The sequence below is a fragment of the Mauremys reevesii genome, linkage group 4 (genome assembly GCF_016161935.1).
Source record: "Mauremys reevesii isolate NIE-2019 linkage group 4, ASM1616193v1, whole genome shotgun sequence".
NCBI classification, from domain to species: domain Eukaryota; kingdom Metazoa; phylum Chordata; order Testudines; family Geoemydidae; genus Mauremys; species Mauremys reevesii.
Window position 1 is genome coordinate 19,172,172 of NC_052626.1, and position 18,111 is coordinate 19,190,282.

General features: G+C 40.4%; 1 long non-coding RNA gene across 1 annotated transcript in view; it reads right to left on the bottom strand.

Annotated features, from left to right (window-relative positions):
* Positions 1-3,295: 3,295 nt before the first annotated feature.
* LOC120405250 overlaps positions 3,296-18,111 on the bottom strand; it is a 271,692-nt gene continuing 256,876 nt past the window's right edge. The window contains exon 3 of the long non-coding RNA XR_005598453.1: positions 3,296-3,367. This is a non-coding gene — a long non-coding RNA (uncharacterized LOC120405250). The remainder of the gene's footprint in view (positions 3,368-18,111) is intronic.

Genomic DNA, 18,111 nt, shown 5'->3' on the forward strand with positions numbered 1-18,111 from the left:
GACAGCCGTTGACTATGCTTTGTACTTATAATTGCCTTTTGTCTCCTGAACTCAGAGTTTGCAAACATGAAAGGCTTGTCTATACACAATTTGTTTAAACTGATGCAAGTTGGTCTGGGGACATCAGTTTAAACTGGGCTCATGTTGTTATATTATGTAACAGTGGCAGGCTACACCAATGTCAGTATCCACACTCTAACTAAATTGGAGCAACATTACACTTTTAGTTAAACTGGAGTAACTTTGTGGGTAGACCAGGACTAAGACCTGGTCTACACTGGCTGGGGGAGAGATCGATCTAAGTTATGCAACTTCAGGTACGTGCATAACGTAGCTGAAGTTGACATACTTAGATCTACTTTCCGTGGTGTCTTCACTGCAGTAGGCTGACTGCTGACGCTCCCCCGTTGACTCCGCCTATGCTTCTCACTCCGGTGGAGTACTGGAGTCAACAGGAGAGCACTTGGCAGTTGATTTGTCACGTCTTTCCTAGATGCAATAAATCAACCCCCGCTGGATCGATCACTCCGGAGGTAAATGTAGACATGCCCTAAGTCTCACAACAGGTATCATTGCACATATTTGACACCTGGATGAACTTGACTCATGGAGAGCTTAGCAGGCTAGGCCCTCATGTTGCAGTGATTCAGTAGCAGAGCAATAAACAGACCCCAGGAGTCTAGGTTCCAAGTCTTATGCTTTAAACATGAGACAAACTGAAGACTTTCTATGGGAGTTAGGTGCCTGAATGCCATTTGTGCCACTGAAAATTGTCGCTGCTATAATAAGTACCCTGCATATTTAGTGGGATACTCGTTAGCTCTTGATTCAGAAGGAAGCATTCCATACACTGAATCATCAGTGACACCATTTCCTACAGCACCCAAGTGTTCCCCGGAGGTTTCCACCTAAGGACAGATTAATAAGTTGAGTGCTGAGATCTTGGGAAAAATCTGGCCATAAGCATTGTATTGGGAGCTGTTGGATGCTGAGTATTTTTAGGTGCCCTAATTGGATCTGAGCTCTTTAGAAACTCTGTGCTGAATACTTTTTATAGACTCCAAGGCCAGAAGGGACTGTTGTGATCATGCAGTCTGGCCTCCTGTGTAACACAGGCCAGAAACGTCCCCCAAATAATTCCTAGAGAATATCTTTTAGAAAAAGTTCCTATTTAGATTTTAAAAATTCCAGTGATGGAGAATCTACCACCACCCTGGGTAATTTGTTCCAATGGTTTATTATCCTCAAAGTCAAAAATTTACACCATATTTCTAGTCTGAATGTGTCTAGCTTCAACTTCCCACCATTGAATCATGTCATACTTTTTAATGCTAAACTGAAGAGCCCATTATTAAATATTTGTTCCCCAGGTAGGTACTTATTGACTGTAATCATGTCACCCCTTAACCTTCTCTTTGTTGAACTAAATAGAGTGAGCTCCTTGAATTTATCACTTGAAGGCAGGTTTTCTAATCCTTTAATCATTCCCCTGGCTCTTCCCTGAACCCTTTCTAATTTATCAACATTTTCCCTGAATTGTAGACACCAGAACTTTCTGGCCTTGGAATCTATGAATCTACGGTACGACTACATCAACTGATTTTTTCCCCCAATACACAGGGCCGGCGCAACCCATTAGGTGACCTAGGCAGTTGCCTAGGGCGCTAACATTTGTGGGGAGGTGACCACGGCGGCCGGATCTTCGGCCGCCCCGATCGTCAGCGGTATTTGGGGGGGCGGGACCTTCCACTGCCTAGGGTGTCAAAAAAGCTGGCAGCACTCCTGCCAATACAGAACAGGAATATGTATTGAAATATTGGAAATGGAGCACTGAGCTCATCTCACAGCCTCCATTTCCTCATCTGTAAAGTGGGGACATGGAAATACAGTTATCTCATAGGGGTGTTGTAGAATTAATTAATAAAGGTTGTAAAATGCTTTGGAAAAGATACAGTGCTGTTAAGTGTTACATTTCTCTTCCCAAAAGGAAACACTTCATTTTGTTTGTGTTGTGTTTCATCTCCCTTTGTAGTGAATGTAGTGCTCAGAAATCATGTTTTCTTTAAGCACAGTTTGAAGAAAATCTAGTATTGTTTTCATATTATGGTAAATCACAACAGGTTGCAACAGCGTTGTCACATTACATTACGCGCCCCTGATGAGATACAGGTTGAGTGCTCTGTATCTAAATGTTTTCATGGGTGGTAAGAGGGTCACACATGAAAGTAGCCACTCTCTCTGCAAGACAGCTGGTTCTCCCACAAGATAATCAGTTTTTTTCTGAAACATTTGACACATCTTTCCAGTTAACAGTCCGTCACATGTAGGAAAATCAGAGAAGCATTTTCATGCTTTATTACGTGAGTGCAGCAACACGCATCAGGCTGGCGGTGCTGGTACAGGGACCATATAACACTGATCTCTCTCTCTCTCTCCTTTCACTGCATTTGTTTTTGCACTTTCACTGCAAAACTAATAGATTCATTATGCTGCACATCCAGCTTAAGGCATACTGCGGCTGCCATGGCAGAAAATGGACAGATATTACATTGTCACATAACTAACCAAGCTATAGCTTATTGTTTCCCTTCAAAAGAAAGACGTTCCCCCAGCACGTTTCTTACATTTAGATGGCCTTTTGTTAATAATCCAAGCCCAGCAATTGCAAGGTGAAGGGTTGAAGCAGTAATATGCCTTAAGGTCAGGTGGCACATGGTCATATTTTAATTACCGCTGCCTGAGGCTATCTCCACAGGTATGTTTCCTTCCTGCATAAAACATGAACCTGGTAGTGATTTCAGAATGCACTGTCAAATCATCTATGAATCCAACAGGATGTGTACCGTATTAGTCTTTAAACCAAGGGCAAATTTTATTTCAGTATTTTATCCTGCATGCACAGGAGGGCGAGAGAAAGAAACACTTTTCTCTTTGCAAACTCATAACGTTCAGCAACACATGGTGTATCATATGTTCTAGCGATCTTTCATTTCCTTAATAAATACCCAGGCACAGCAAGCCCTCCACACCAATATCCTTTCAATAAGAGCTAACCTTATATGGTCACTACATGATACATGATTTATTAGATGTCATGTTAAAGTAAACGCAAATGCACAAAATACACTGACGGAAATGGCTGGCTGGTTCCATATGGTGTTTTCATGTTTCTATTAAAACCAGATTATTTAAACACCGCCGATACCAGCACTGGTTTTACTTCTAAAGGATGAAGAGGGTCTTATCCATTCCATCTGTGCCAATAGCTTGAAAATTGCTTGCAGCCCATGTGTATGGTAAAGTAGCGTCACCTTGCAATCAAGGTTTAAAAAAGTGTTTCTCCCTCAGTACATTTTCACACAAGGAGCTAGGATAAAAGCAGATGATGTTAATTCATAATTAGTCAGATATTCTTAAGAAGAATAGGTATCTCTTTTTAACCATAAAGATCAATCCCCTCAAGGCAATCTCCTTTAAATGAGGATGCAGCACTGGAAACATTGCACTGACCACTTGCTTCCCTGTTTGACACTCAAATTCAAGGTCCAGATTTTTGTGAAGTCATGTTCTCGGCTATTTCGATTCAATACAAAGGGGCTGTTATGCCACATTTACAAATGTCTTCAGTATAAGAATTTAGCATGTACCTTTAATAAATAAGAAGTTGGCTTATTTATTATGGATAAGCTAAAATCTAGGGCATCAAAATCATTTTTCTCTGACTTTTCTGCTCTGTTCGCATTCCTAGACTGTTCCTATAAAGAATGTTGCTTGGATAGACTACCTTAGGGATTCCCATAGCCAGCCGCTGCCAAACTCGACCCAGAGATCAGCAGTAAAAACATGATGTAAACAGTGTGAAGGTGGCTGAATTATATTTTTCCTTCCCTTTAGAGGGCAACCATTCACCACTTCACTGAATGTAGGACTCTTGCATGTCTCAGTTCAGGCCTGGAAGCAAGCTGCATCATTACAGCATGAGGAAATCTAGCACAGGAGCAGATTTAAACTCATGTTGCAGTGCGTCCAGGCACTTGCACTGTAGTTTGCTGCACAATGCTCACATATTTGCTTTTAAAGGTATTCTTGAAATCCTCTGCCAAACAGTTCCATTGTGAAAGTTTGACTGCAGCCTGACGGTGAAATAAATGCAATAAGTATTAGTTACCAGATTACATAAAGTAGTACCTCAGGAGGACTCATCCCCAATCTCTTCAAGATGTCCTTTCACACTGTACCTCTAGTTATTCTAACAGCTAACACTTTTCCTCTGTTCCACAAGGCTCACCACAGTTCAATCCATTTGCATCTTTACAGAAGATATTTCAATTAGGGACTAAGTCAAAGTCCACTGAAATCAATAGGAGTCTTTCCATGAGCTTTGGATCAGCCCCTTATGTGTTTTTTTTTTTGGACCATTTATGATTTACTAATACAAGTGTCCCCAAGGACTTTGGTTAATAAGGTCAGAGACAACACCCTACATTCTTGGCGATGCCAAGCATCATATTACAATTTCTTCACTGCTCAGTTAAAACGGCAAGTGTCACGGCTTTCAGACTCAGAAACATTTTCTGATTTAACCTTCTCCACCCCCCGAACGCTATTGTGGGTAGTAGCGTTTCTGTAATCAGCACAAACGGATTCATGCTTCTGCTGCATAACAGTCTGAATAGTCTACATTTAATATTCTATTTGTGGACAAATTCTTTACTTGCCACATCCCCATTAATAGAGCCTGGAAGTCAGCATGCCGACAGTCTGACTGCCCATTATGGTATATTGTTGAGTAAGCTGGAGTATATGTTAATGTATGGGAAGATGATACTATGCATTTATACACTGCAGGCCATGTTTAAAATTGCAGAAGAAAGTTCCCATTCCCAGATACTTTCTCTAGCTAAATTAGGTTTTTGGAGGCCAACTTCTCAAGTGATAAATTGGCATAGCTCTGTTGACTTCAGTGGAACTAGGCTGATTTATGCCAGTTGAAGATGTGACCCTTAATCTTTATTAAACAATGGTTTGAAGAATATGGGACCCTATTCACTATTACCCTGTCCCTTCTATAGCTTTTTAAACAAGTGCATCTAGAAAAATACAGCACCATATTGTTGCATTACAAACATGTTGGCGAAGTGATGATATTAAATATAAATCTTTGGAGAATTAATTAAGAGACCAGCACTGCTGTTGCTTCTTCTAACCATGCATTATAATCTAGACGTTTGAGGAGCTGGTCCTCAGATGACATAGTCAACATCAGTCAATGACAATTTACACTAGCTGATGATCAGGCCCTGAGTATTTGAAGCCATTGTTACTTTTATTATTTCATACGCTGATGATAACATAAGTCTGTTTGTTTTTATGTAATTGTACACTTTTGGGGTTGTTTTTCAAATATGTAGGCCAGGTGACCAGCCATAGTATATTAATGTAACTTCAATGGAGCTACACCTATTTACGTCAACTGACAATTTTAAGTTACGGTAGGTAATAAGTTTCAGCAAAAATTAAAATGTTCATCTGAACTTCAGAATGACAGAAATAAAATGACAGAAGAGTCAGCCAGCAGCCCACCAGGGCAGGGTAACATTATACACAGGAATTTGAGAGAATTTTAAAGATAAACATTGTCCCTTAGCTTATTAACTTGCTGTTTACTGTGTTGGAGCCAAGATTAAAAAGCTTTAGTGTTTACTGAAGCAGCATATATGGTAACTAACGGCATGTTATTTTGTACACAGTGTTTAACATTCTTTATTGCTCCAACTCATAAGGTTTATTTGAAATCAGTGGAGGAATTCATCCGATCTCACATTTTTTCAGCTATTATCCGCTATTGCAAAAGTGCCAAGCAGAGGTGCATAAACACCCACAATTTATGACACTTCATAAACATGCAAACTAGTGATAGAAAATTAAATTCTTTAGACACATTATTTATGGAACGTGTGGGTAGATGTGTACGCAGTTGCACTCTGGATGTTGCTCACTCAGCAGGAACCCGCAGACAGAACCATAGTCTCCAGTTTTACCTGGTCATTTCAATTGCTCCTAAAACTCCATCCCACCAAAACCAAAAACCTCCCTCCAGCTAGTAATGGCTTCAATGAGACTGATTCTGATGGCCAATCATATTCTGCTTTAACTATGGACCAGACTGTCAGCTGGTGTAAATCTGGTGGCCTGTAATGCAGTTATGCCAATTATACCTGCAGAAAATCGGGCCCTGAGTTCCAGGTGTGTTATCCCATTGACGTTAGTGAGGTTGCAGACTTGTAAATGGGAACAGAATACGATCCAGAAGGCATGCTTTTAAGAAAGAGACGGCCATTTTCCCCCCTCTGCAATCCCTTTAACTATATGATTTCACAAGGGCAACTGAGAGCAGAAAACCTAACATCAGTTATACTTACTTAGCAGAACAGCTCCTGAAGCCAAGGATGATTAACGAGTCAAAGGAGGCACTCATCACTTTACAGGATCTGGCCCCCTAGTTAGTTGGTGCAATGGTTAATGGTAAACTAATTCTGTTAACCATCACAGACAAGTTAAAAGACCAGCCCTGGTTTTTTATAGTTCATTATGTTAATATGGTTCACATTTTTCTTTTCCAGGCTTGCAAGATCATTTCCTGGTCTTCATACCCACCCAGAGGGAAGAGTGTACTTAATAGCCATAAGCTACTTGAAATGAGCAATTTGGATAGGGATGTTCAGTTTAGCTTCATGTTTCATCTTCCCAGAACCTCACTGACATCTAATATTCCAGACTGTTGTTTGCAGCACGTCACTATATAAATGCTAGTGGATTTGATTATCTGAGTTCTCAGAGGAAATAAATACCCAGAACTGTGTAGCTTTGCTAAGTGGCAATCTTCTGGTGGTTTTGCATAATCAGGCAGTACCTTGCATCCAATAATATATTTACAATATCTTTTAGACAAAGCTCAATTTGATGAGGTTGGCTCTTCAGCAGCAGGGAGCATATATGCTACAATGGGCTTTAGAGTAATGGTTTAGATCTCTCTCCAGCATGTTGCGCACATAAGCCTTGAAGCATAAAAATCATAAATGATTAACCTACTTGATTTCCCATAAATGACAGAAACATGCTCTTCATGGCTTATTTTATTTCCTAAAAACAAAGGCATGATGTCATAATCCATTGTTACAAATCAGACAAACTCACTTTATAGGCTTCAAGATTATCAGTCCATCAAGTTCTTAATTGATGATTTTGCACTGTCTTAATTGCTAATTATTATATATGTGTGTAGGTGGCAGTTTAATTATTATGATAAGATCCTGACTGTTTTTGTTGAATGTTGTCTTTTTAATCTCCGTACACTGCCTCTGCTATGAGATAAGATGCATTATAATTTGAAGACAGTAGAGCTGATGGACAATTTCCCACCAAAACATTATTCGTTGGTTTATTTGTGGAAAGTGTTTTTTTGACCAAGTAGAAATTTTCACCAAAAAATAAATAAATCCATTTTCCTCAAAATAATTTGGCATTTTGTCAAAAAACAAGAAGTAAAATTTGTTAGCTTCTCAACAACCAAAATTTCAATCCAAAATCTTCATGTTTTGGTATTTTGATGGAAAATGTTGATACAAACAAAGGTATTGATTTCATCTAAATTTTTTTGCGACAAAAAATCGTTTCCCAACCAGCTCTAAAAGAATCAGAGACATTTCAGTTAATTTTGCTTATTTCTTTAAATGGTGCCCCAGGATATGCACTGGCTGCCTGTGTTTTTCCAGCTGGTGTTTAAGATAGATTTTGATCTATAAAGTCCTAACTAACTCAGGATCTAGCTGACTGGGAGATCACCTCTCTCTCATGCCGTAGAGCTGTAGTTGAGATCTATGATGACACTCAAACTGGAGAGGACCACTTGCCGGCTGTTGTCTGTAACGGCCCCTTTGGAATGCACATCCCCACCCTGGTCCAAAATAGCCCAAGTCTGCTAACTGTCAAGACATGCAGCAAGGCAGATCTTTTTAAGAGGGTTGCTGATGAAACTAATAGTGGGGGGGACAACATTGCCGGAAAATGGGGAATTTTGTTTAGTTTTATGCTGCTTGGTTATTTGCTAGTATTTCCTAGTATGTTATGGGGTTATGGAGGACTTCTCGATTCACTGTATTTTAAAATATTTTTCAGAGGCTCTTAGAATTCTCTGAGTGCTGCCTCTTGTTATTTAAGGAAAGAACAAAAGACTGAGGCATGCGTTGTCATTCCACAGTTAAGGTTGAGCTTTTCACTTACAACAGGATTAAAATTCCTCTTCCTCACATGCTCGTGATTGAACTAAATCTCCAAATGTAACACAATTGCTTTTCAGAGGACAAGTACATTCTCTAGGATGTTTTTTAACAGTATGAGCCTGGATCCTGTAACTGACCTACAGCCCTGTACCAAGCCCCATTGACTTAATTGCTGAAGAGATACGTGGGGCTTAGCTGACAGTGCAAGTTGTATATGAAACCTACCTACATAAGATGTATAAATGTGGCTCAGTGTCTTACACACACACACACAGAAAGTGAACCAAATTCATTCCCAGTTTAACTCCATTGATTACATCCAAGGGATGAATTTGACTAGGTGTTGGTGCCTTCATCTATGCCTTATCTAGAGCTATAATCTAAAATATGCATCTCTCCAAGTACTGCAGTCTTGAAAAGTAAAAAGCACAGATAAATTCCTCCTCTTCGTTTGAAACATTGCTGTTCTCGACCTCTGGGACACAGAAAGAATTATATAAATAGAATCTCTATTTCTGCCTGCTTCCCTGTCCTGGAGAAATATGTGTAAATAAGAGATCAAAGATCCTATACAAATATTCAACATAAAACTGACAGACTGCAAAAGCAGAGCAGCTTCCTCAGCCTCTCACAGCACAGTGACTTAGTAAGCCCCTGGGAGATCACAGAGCCTTTTCCTCCACTCAACTATGCCCTCTGAGAGGCCTTTTTATTTTATTTTATTTTCATTTTAATGTTGGCTTTGAAAATATACCTACATCAGAATGATTAGGCAGTAAATGGTTTGCAATAGCTGTTGCAAGTTATTTCTCCAACCTATTCTGAATCATGCTTGGATGTCAGAGGCCTCATCTTGTAATCTTTCCACGTGCTTAACTCCCACACTGCAGACAGTGCACGGGGTCTGCAGGCTTTGACTTCAGCAAGCCCCACCAAACTTTAGTTTTTAAGTTGAAAATAAACCCAGTCAGTCACTATGATCTTTCCTAGACTATCTTTTGTTTCAGTCTTTCATCGGTTATTCCCCAATGTCCAAAGCAGCTGTGCTGATTCAAGTGAGCAAATCAGGTCCAGTAGGACGTTATCGATGGCTTTATCGGTATGAAATCCTCACAATGCATCGCTTGCATGCTTAGGAGTATCACGCTGGCAATAAATATGATACTAGTTGTCACACAACAGGGAGAGAAACATTGAGCTTCCAAAGTGCAGAATAAATTGTATTCCCTTTCTTTATTCAGTGCTATAGATGGTACAAAGATGGCAGAACCAACCAACCATTTAGACATGTTTACAAGGCTTTTAAATCATGAAATGGATTATTGCAGTGCCGAAAGTATTTGGGAAAGCCATTTGATGCACAGCTCATTCTGCTTGAAGAGGCAGCCTTTTTAATTTACATTTGTTATAAGTGCCTATGAGCATAAAGGATTTTATGTCAAATAAAAAGCTCTACCCTTAATGCCATGTGCAGTAACCTGCATTACTGTATTTCAACACTGTCTCTGTTTCCTTTCCTCACCCCCTCCATCCGCCATCTGGATTTACATATTTTTGGCCCAGTCCTCCAATGTGATGCTGCACACCTGGAAAGTGCATTAGCATGATCCAAGTCTCATGGATGTCAATGGCAGTCTGTCCATTGATATCAACAGGAGCAAGATCAGGCCCTTTATGACCTCAACCCCCAAAGGCTTCAGTGGGATATTATGCAGTGCCCCACCAGCTTGGGTTTTTAGTGAAAAAATCGTCTGATCAACACAGTACCTCATGTCCTGAGATTATAAACCATGGTACTGGTGTTGAGGGTGTTTTAAGAGGACTCCCTGAAAGCTCCCCATATCATAAGATTTTGCCCTACAGTATAATCTACTGCTCCAAAATAAACAGTTTTCCCTCAAAAATTCTTGTTTGCATCCATTTCTAGATCCAGTAGACCAAATCCCCAGCAGATGTAAATCAAATCGATTGAAGCCAGGCCCATTTACAGCAATTGAGGATCTGACCCACAGTTTCTATATCAGTGTTTTGGCCTCAGTTAATCTTTACTGTCCTAAACACAATTTTAAATGTCAGAAAAGTTAATATACATGTGAATTGTTTGGGAATTGAAATATCCCAAGCAAGAAAAAACAGGAACAGTGTAGGCTATTTTAAGACTGGTTTTATTTGGGTTGTAGTTACAGGCTAGAAAACCAGGGCATTTTGCCAGCAGTATAGCTATAGTTTTGCAGGAGCACTTTGCATTTAGCTAGAACAAAATAAAAATAATAAAAAATAAAATAAACATAGGAGCATTTCACAACAGCGAGAAATAATAAATCCAGTATGAAATGGACCAGAGAAGAACTGAAATCACTAAGATTCAGGTTAAGAAAAGAAGGAAAGTATCACAAAAATGATGAAAAAATTCAGAAGAAAATAGTTCTTTGTTCCTATCAAGTAGAAATTAATTAGATGCACATATTTAATTTTCTCCAAGCCCTGATATGGTACCATTCCCATTGAATTAGATAGCTATACATTATTAACACACATCAAATTACATTAAAGTAACATGAATGGTCTGATTTAAAATCCACAAAGCTTTGCAAGAATGCATCCGCAGGGCAAGTAAAGGACGGAGTGGAAACCGTCACACAGTTTCATAGTTTGGAAGGATAGAATGATTTCAGTATACTGGGCATATCATTTGTCTTCTCATTTTCAGTGGGTTTTTTAATGGTAGGATTTTTGTTTGTTTTTGGTCTTTTTTGTTTTTGAAGGAAAGGGAAAATCTCTCAGTGGACGCATAAAACACATTCCTATAACCTATGGGCAATTGTTAGAAGAGGTGATAAGGGCTCTGAGCCATGTCAATGTGTACTTAAAGAGTGCCAGTCTATGGCTGGTTGGTGCACCAGACAGACTACTGGATATTTCAAAAATAATGCTTTGTGGGAGATGCATACCCTGATGCATGTGCACAGTAGGCCCTGGTGCTAAACATTCTTAGGAAAAAAGCAGCTAGTATTAGGGTTGCCAGGCATCTGGTTTTGACAGGAACACCCGCTCGAAAAGGGACCCTGGTGGCTCTTGTCAGCACTGCTGACCAGGCCGTTAACAGTCTGGTCGGCAGCGCAGTGGGGCTAAGGCAGACTCCCTGCCTGCCCTGACTCCACGCGGCTCCCAGAAGAGGCCAGCATGTCTGGCTCCTAGGCACAGGGGCGGCAACGAGGGTGCTGCCTGCTGCCCGTCCTAAGTGCCGGCTCCGCAGCTGCCATTGGCTTTTACCCTTCCTATTCACGAATCACGCTTTTGCTTTTCCTGCCTTCTGCAGTATATCTTGGTGTAGTCACTCCTCCATCTTTTCCCGTGATTTTACTTCTTTGTTTTGCATCAACTCTTTTTTAAAACCTGTGTTAAACTCATTCCCTTCTCACCACCACCATCTCCTTTCCTCCCCTACATCACCTTCATAAGTTAGCCCAGCAGGCAGAATTTGGGCCATCGATGGAATTACTTTAGATTTACCCTCATGTAAAAAAAAAAAAAAAAATCAGGCCCAGAAATTAGCAAGGTGCGTAAATCCATCCTATTGAGCAAAACAATAAAACATGACCTCAAGTCCCATTGAAATGACTTCACTGGCACTTAAACACACGCTTAGAGCTCAGTATGGGTTTACGTGCTTTGGTGAATTGGGGCCTATGGGCAAAACCCTTGGTTCTCTCTTTCATGCTGACATGAAATCACGGCTCAAGGCTAGTTGCACTCTCAAAGTGTCTATCAGAACTGTTCTCGCAGAGCAGTAGCTTTGTTTAAGGAACACTTGGAAGAAGTTAAACGTGTGAAAACTTTCTGAGAACTGGAATGGCTTTTAGGGAATGTCTACACTGCAGTTAAAAACCCATGCCTGTCCCATGCCAGCTGACTCAAGTTCAGGCTGAGGAGCTGTTTCACTGTGCTGTAGACATTCAGGCTCAGGCTCTAGGGCCCTGTGAGATGGACAGTCCCAGAACTCGGGCTGTAGCCCAAGCCTAAACATCACCACCGCAATTAAACAGTCCCTTCGCCCAAGCCCCAGGAGCCTGAATCAGCTGGTACATGCCAGCCATGGGTGTCTAACTGCAATGTAGGCAGACCCTAAGACAGCTTTATGGAGAGGCTCAGCTATGGGGAGAGTAAAGGGAAAATACAAGGAGACTCAGTCTGATTGGAATTGTAACCATGATCCTAAAGGAGAATATTTGGGGATTCTCAGCGAGTAAGGAAGCTTGGAAGGAAATCATGGATTTTATTCAAAATATGTTTATGAAGCTATGACTCAACATGGGGAACATGGTAAGAACCTGAGTCTGGGAGCAGGGCAGCAAAGCATCAGGAGTGCAGGGGATGGTGCTTTTGAACCCCTTCTCATTGGAATCTATGTCCATTACAGCTTCAGCACAGCAGCAGAATGCAATCCCCTTGCCAAGAACGACCACAAGACCCCTCACAGGGTCCAAAGCATCTTTTATTGCTATCTTTTCCTCTGGCTGCATCTCACTCTCCCTTTCTTTTGTCTTGTTTCCCCCCTGCCCAACCTTGCTGTCCACTCAGCCTCATTCTCGCCCCTTTCTCTGTTCTCCAAAGACCAATCCCCTCCCCTATTTCCCGCATCGCTCTCACAACTGCCTCAAGGTGTGAGTATGGTTATTTTAATGTAACAGCAAATAACTTGCTCTAAGTCCTGTTTTCACACATGCCCCTCCAGACGTTCCATAGTTACACATCAAGAGACAAAGGGAAAGACAGAGCCTGTTTGCCAGGTAACTTGTTTAAGCTTTCGCTGCTCTAGCAGAAATAGCAATACATTAAATATTGGCTGTTGTTGTAAAATTATGAGTAGCAAGTAAAAAATCTCTCCAGGCTCCTTCGTTCTGTCTCTTCCTCCCAGATAGCCTGGTTAATAATGTTACCTGGAATATGGAATAACACCTACAGGGTTTCAGCTCGAGCCATTACAGCTCACTCCTAGTCATTTTCTTCACCCACAGGGTAGCAGTTTAACACCATGACCCCTACTCCCCATGAAAGTTTTATATTTCTAACTCATTGATGGCAAGTCCTGTGATTACTGCAGTTTAAAATAAATTCTTATGTGTAGCAATTAAAATCTGTTGGGCTGTAACCTGTTCTTTCCACACAATAGTCTTTGCTACACCAAGTGTGGGGAAAGAACAGAAAGGCTTACTTCTTAGAGTAATTAATTAGACGTGTTTGGCCTAAAAAATTGTATTATTACAAACTGTCTAGCAATATAGCCAAGAACACATGGAGCCATGTTTCATTGCAAACATGATTGAAGCCAAGCTAACCTTTCAAATACCCTACTGGTCTGTGCCTCTAAAATCCTGAGAATTATACACATAAGGGGCTGCTAGGGTACCACTCAGAGAATGAGATGTGCATGACATTTTTCAGCCAGGTATTAGTTGTACCTCTACATGCCTGTGTGCAAGGCCATTTCTGCGCTGCTCCAACCTGAGTGGCGATCAGGTTGAATGAGGAATTTTGCAATATGTATATCATGAATGGACTCTGCCAAAACAGGGAAGGGATATTCAGTGGTATGGGCCACTTCCCCTCAGGCTGGGCAAATTTATTCAGAGGAGAAGTGAAACAGATAATGAAATAAAATGCTGTAAGTGTGTAAATAACTGCCAGAAACTCACTGATTATTTATGTGAATTGACAGAATGCTTCTAGAAGTGTGGATTCGAAGGAAAGGACTCTTTCACAGATTCAAAGTCCAGAAGGGACCAAGGTGATCATTTTTTTGACCTCCTGTATAACACAGGCCAGAGAATTTCCCCAAAATAATTCCTAAAGCAGATCTTTGATGAAAAACATCCAATCTTGAATTTAAAATTGTCTGTGATGGAGAATCCACCATGACTCTAGGTATACAGTCCCAATGGTTAATTACTCTCATAATTAAAATGTACACCTTACTTACATTCTGAATTTGTCTAGCTTCAACTTTCAGTCATTGGATCATGTTACACCTTTCTCTGCTAGATTGAAAAGCCCACTGTTAAATAGTTGTTCCTCATGTAGATATTTATAGATTGTAATCAAGTTACCTCAAACCTTCTCTTTGTTAAGCTAAATAGATTGAGCACTGTGTGTTTCTCGCTATAAGGCATGTTTTCTAATCCTTTAGTCATTCTTGTGGCTCTTCTCTGAACCCTCTCCAATTTAATCAACATCCTTCTTGAATTGTGGGCACCGGAACTTAAAAGGATCAGTAAGCACACTGGATCCAGGATGAATAACAGTAAATATCAGAAGGCTAGAAGGACTATTTCTTTTTGACCTCACCTTGTGACAAGAGGACTGGTTTTGGATCCTTGTCAAAATTGAAAGCCAAATGCATAAGAGCTTTCCATCTTTAAGGGTAAAGGAAATGACAGCCCTGTAACCTCAAGTGAAAAGTATTAGGGCCCTATCCTGCTCTGACTGAATGGCAAAACTCTTATTGCCTTCAATGGGAATAGGAATGGGGCCTTCTTTGAATGTGACATTAACATGGAGATACCGTTCTCAGGACAGCTGGTCACTATGAGTCTTAGCTGGTCATCGATTTTCATACCAAGTTCACCAATGATTAGGATGCATGAGGAAATCTATTCATGGACTAGCTAGCAGGATATAAGTATACAGTATTTGTTTTCTTCTAATATACAGCTTCAATAGCAAGTCATGTGTGAATTTAATAAAACAAGATAATCTATCAATTCTAGGAGCTATAGATTGAACCCAGACTGTTATCGGGCTTAATCTCACGGCTATAAATCATGTCAAAGTATGAGACTTGTTTTATTCCTTATTAATGAAGAGACAATGCCCTGTCTTAGATGTGCGGGGCCTTATTCTTCTCTGATTTACACTTGCAGGAGTAAGTCCATTGAAGTTGAATAAGGTTATATGAACATAAAACTGGTGTCAGAAGAGAATCAGGCTTGTAGTAGTATTATGAATCAAATAAACTGGACAACTCAGGATATATTTCAAAATGCACACGTTGTTTTGAACAATGCATCACAGTGTGTGTAGTATCTTTTACACATCTGCACCTGTTTAATACAGTCATGTTAATTGTTTCATCTTTAGGATTGTATGCTTTGTTAAGCATTTCAGTACAAAGAGAGAGCTCACATTGCACAACAGTAGATGGAGACACCCTTTGCATATGCTAATCACTCCCATTTAAGGAGAGCTGAAACTAATAACTGAGAAACTGGGATGATGTTAATGATTTTTGAAAAATCACAAGAAAAACTCAACCTGCAATACATATGTATGGTTGGTGGCAACGCTGTGTCCCCAACTGTGCTTGGGCATAGAGCCTCAGAACTCATTTTACACCTGTTCTAGTCATTGAAAATTAAGGTGGATTTCTCTGACATGGAGGGTCGCATGCATAATGTACATAATGCAATGCCATAAAGGGCTGCCTGATAGTTTTTGAAAATCTGCCTTTGACAGTAAGTTTCCCAAAGGCAAAGTAGGAGAGTGGATCAGGTTCTGGTCTTGGTTCTAACCCGTGTAAACTCAAAGATACTCTGCTGAAATTAGTAGAGATACTCTGGATTTCAAGTGGCATAAATGAGTTGAAAAGCGGGGCGGTCGTGTTTATAGCTTGCTGCTTGGCATACTGTGTTATTTCATTATGCACAGCTCAACAAAATGCCATAAGCTTTTAATATTAACAACCTCAGACATCAGAATGTATGATATTTTGAGGTAAACCAAGTCACTTTGTATTGTTTCCTCATTGACATTACTACATCATGTGGGGAGAATGAAACATTTGCCTTAGACTCCCACGTGACTTGGCAGATACTTGTCATTTTGCACAAATAGGCGTCACAGAACAGCTTGGAATTATAATAGACAGAAGGTGTTGAAATAACTGTGGGGCCTAGGGGACAGTTGCACTTGTGCTTGGAGAGAAATAGATAAAAAAGGGAAGATTCAGATAGTAGTACAGTAACAAAAGCAGCATTAATACCTGATCATGCCTAAGAGTTCTGCTGAACCATCCCAAAATAATAGCAGATGAACAGGGATACGGTGAAAGGACAAATCATTGTCTCTAGTTCATAGTGAAGGCACTTTAACATTCCTTTCCTCGTTTGGTCATTTTGAACCAAATACTGTCATGGAAATCAGAAAGGGTTTGGGGAGATATTCAAACTCACTCATTCTGCATTTGATACTTTCAAATGGAGCCAAGGCTTTTGAACTAAAAGTTCCAGTTGTCCCCCTCCTGCTGGCTGACCAGGAGGAAAGCTGCTAGTTACACATCACTTGCTTCCCTAGCCTGCCAATAACATTGCAGATGGTTGGCTAACAGGCAGACTAGAAGAAGAGAAAGACGCAGTGCCGGCAAACAAAAACAATGAGGGAATGGCATCAGGATTTGACCCATTCGCAGTTTTTGCTCAATCCAGCCTCACTGAGCGAAACTCCTTTTGACATTGGTGGGACTTTGCCAGAGTGAAAACTGAGCCAGGACCCCATGCTTTGGCCTAATGCTCATAGTATGTTTGAAGTCCGAAGGTCACAATGAGGAATCAGATGGGCCTATTGAAAATGAGTAATGGTGGGGAGACACTGGAGACTTGCACCTTGGAAATACCTGATATACTTCCATCTGAGCTGGAGAAGGCTTGACAGAGAGTAGCAGGCCCATTGGAAGTAAAATGAATGAAGCTCAACTCTTTAAACCAGAGGGTGAGAGAGTCTGAAGGGGGTGAGAGAGGGGGAAAGGGGCGCTCTGTAAACCAAACACAAGAGACTAGGCCTTAGAAGCAGGAGGTGAGATTAGTTGCCATTTTGTAGCATGTAAAAATAATAATTGTACAAAGAAAAAATATTTGACCGATACCAACATCTGAATCTAACCACCCCAGGGATATCTGATACCACCATCAATCACCTTAGAGAAGTGAAACTAATACTTAGCTCTAATGTACAGCTTTTCATCCATAGATCTCAAAGTGCTTTTTTAATGGATTGAGGCCAGAAGGGACCATTAGATCATCTAGCCTGACCTCCTGTATATCAAAGACCATTACATTTCACCATATTACCCCTGCATTGAGCCCAATCATTTGTGTTTGGCTAAAGAATATATTTTAAAAAGGCATCCAGTCTTGATTTGAAGGCATCAAGAGATGGAGAATCCACCACTTCCCTTGGTAGTTTGTTCAAATGGTCAATAGCTTTCACTGTTAAAAAAAAATTGTAGCTAATTTGAATGCATCCAGCTTTTCAACCATTTCAGCACCTTTAGTAGTAGTTTTATGAAAGCACCAAAATCTTGGGATGGCTAAATATCCAGTGACTTTATCAATTGATTTTCCGTAGGTTAACTGTGAGATTGTTAAATCTGAAAATGTCTTTTTAAGAGAAAGAGAGCTTTTACTTTGGGTGATTTCGGTGACCAGCCATGTGGTCCAAACAACAATCCTTTGGCTAACATTTGTCCTCACACACTTTGTAAAACGCACACTTTAAATAACAAACAAATCACAATGAAGGATTCAAGCAGCTCTAAGCATGAGCAACAAAGCTTGGACCAAGATTTAGATCCGGTCCTGAACCTGCAATTTAGGGAATGTCATATCCAGAGCTTTGGTTCAGGGCCACCCCTTACACACTAAAAGCAAACCATCCAGAACAAACCAAACCAGGCAAAAATGCTATAAAACAAAACAATGTGCAGCAACATAAATTAGCACAAATAAAAATATTCCAGCCTACCACATCAAAGATGTAAACAAAAGAAAACTCACAG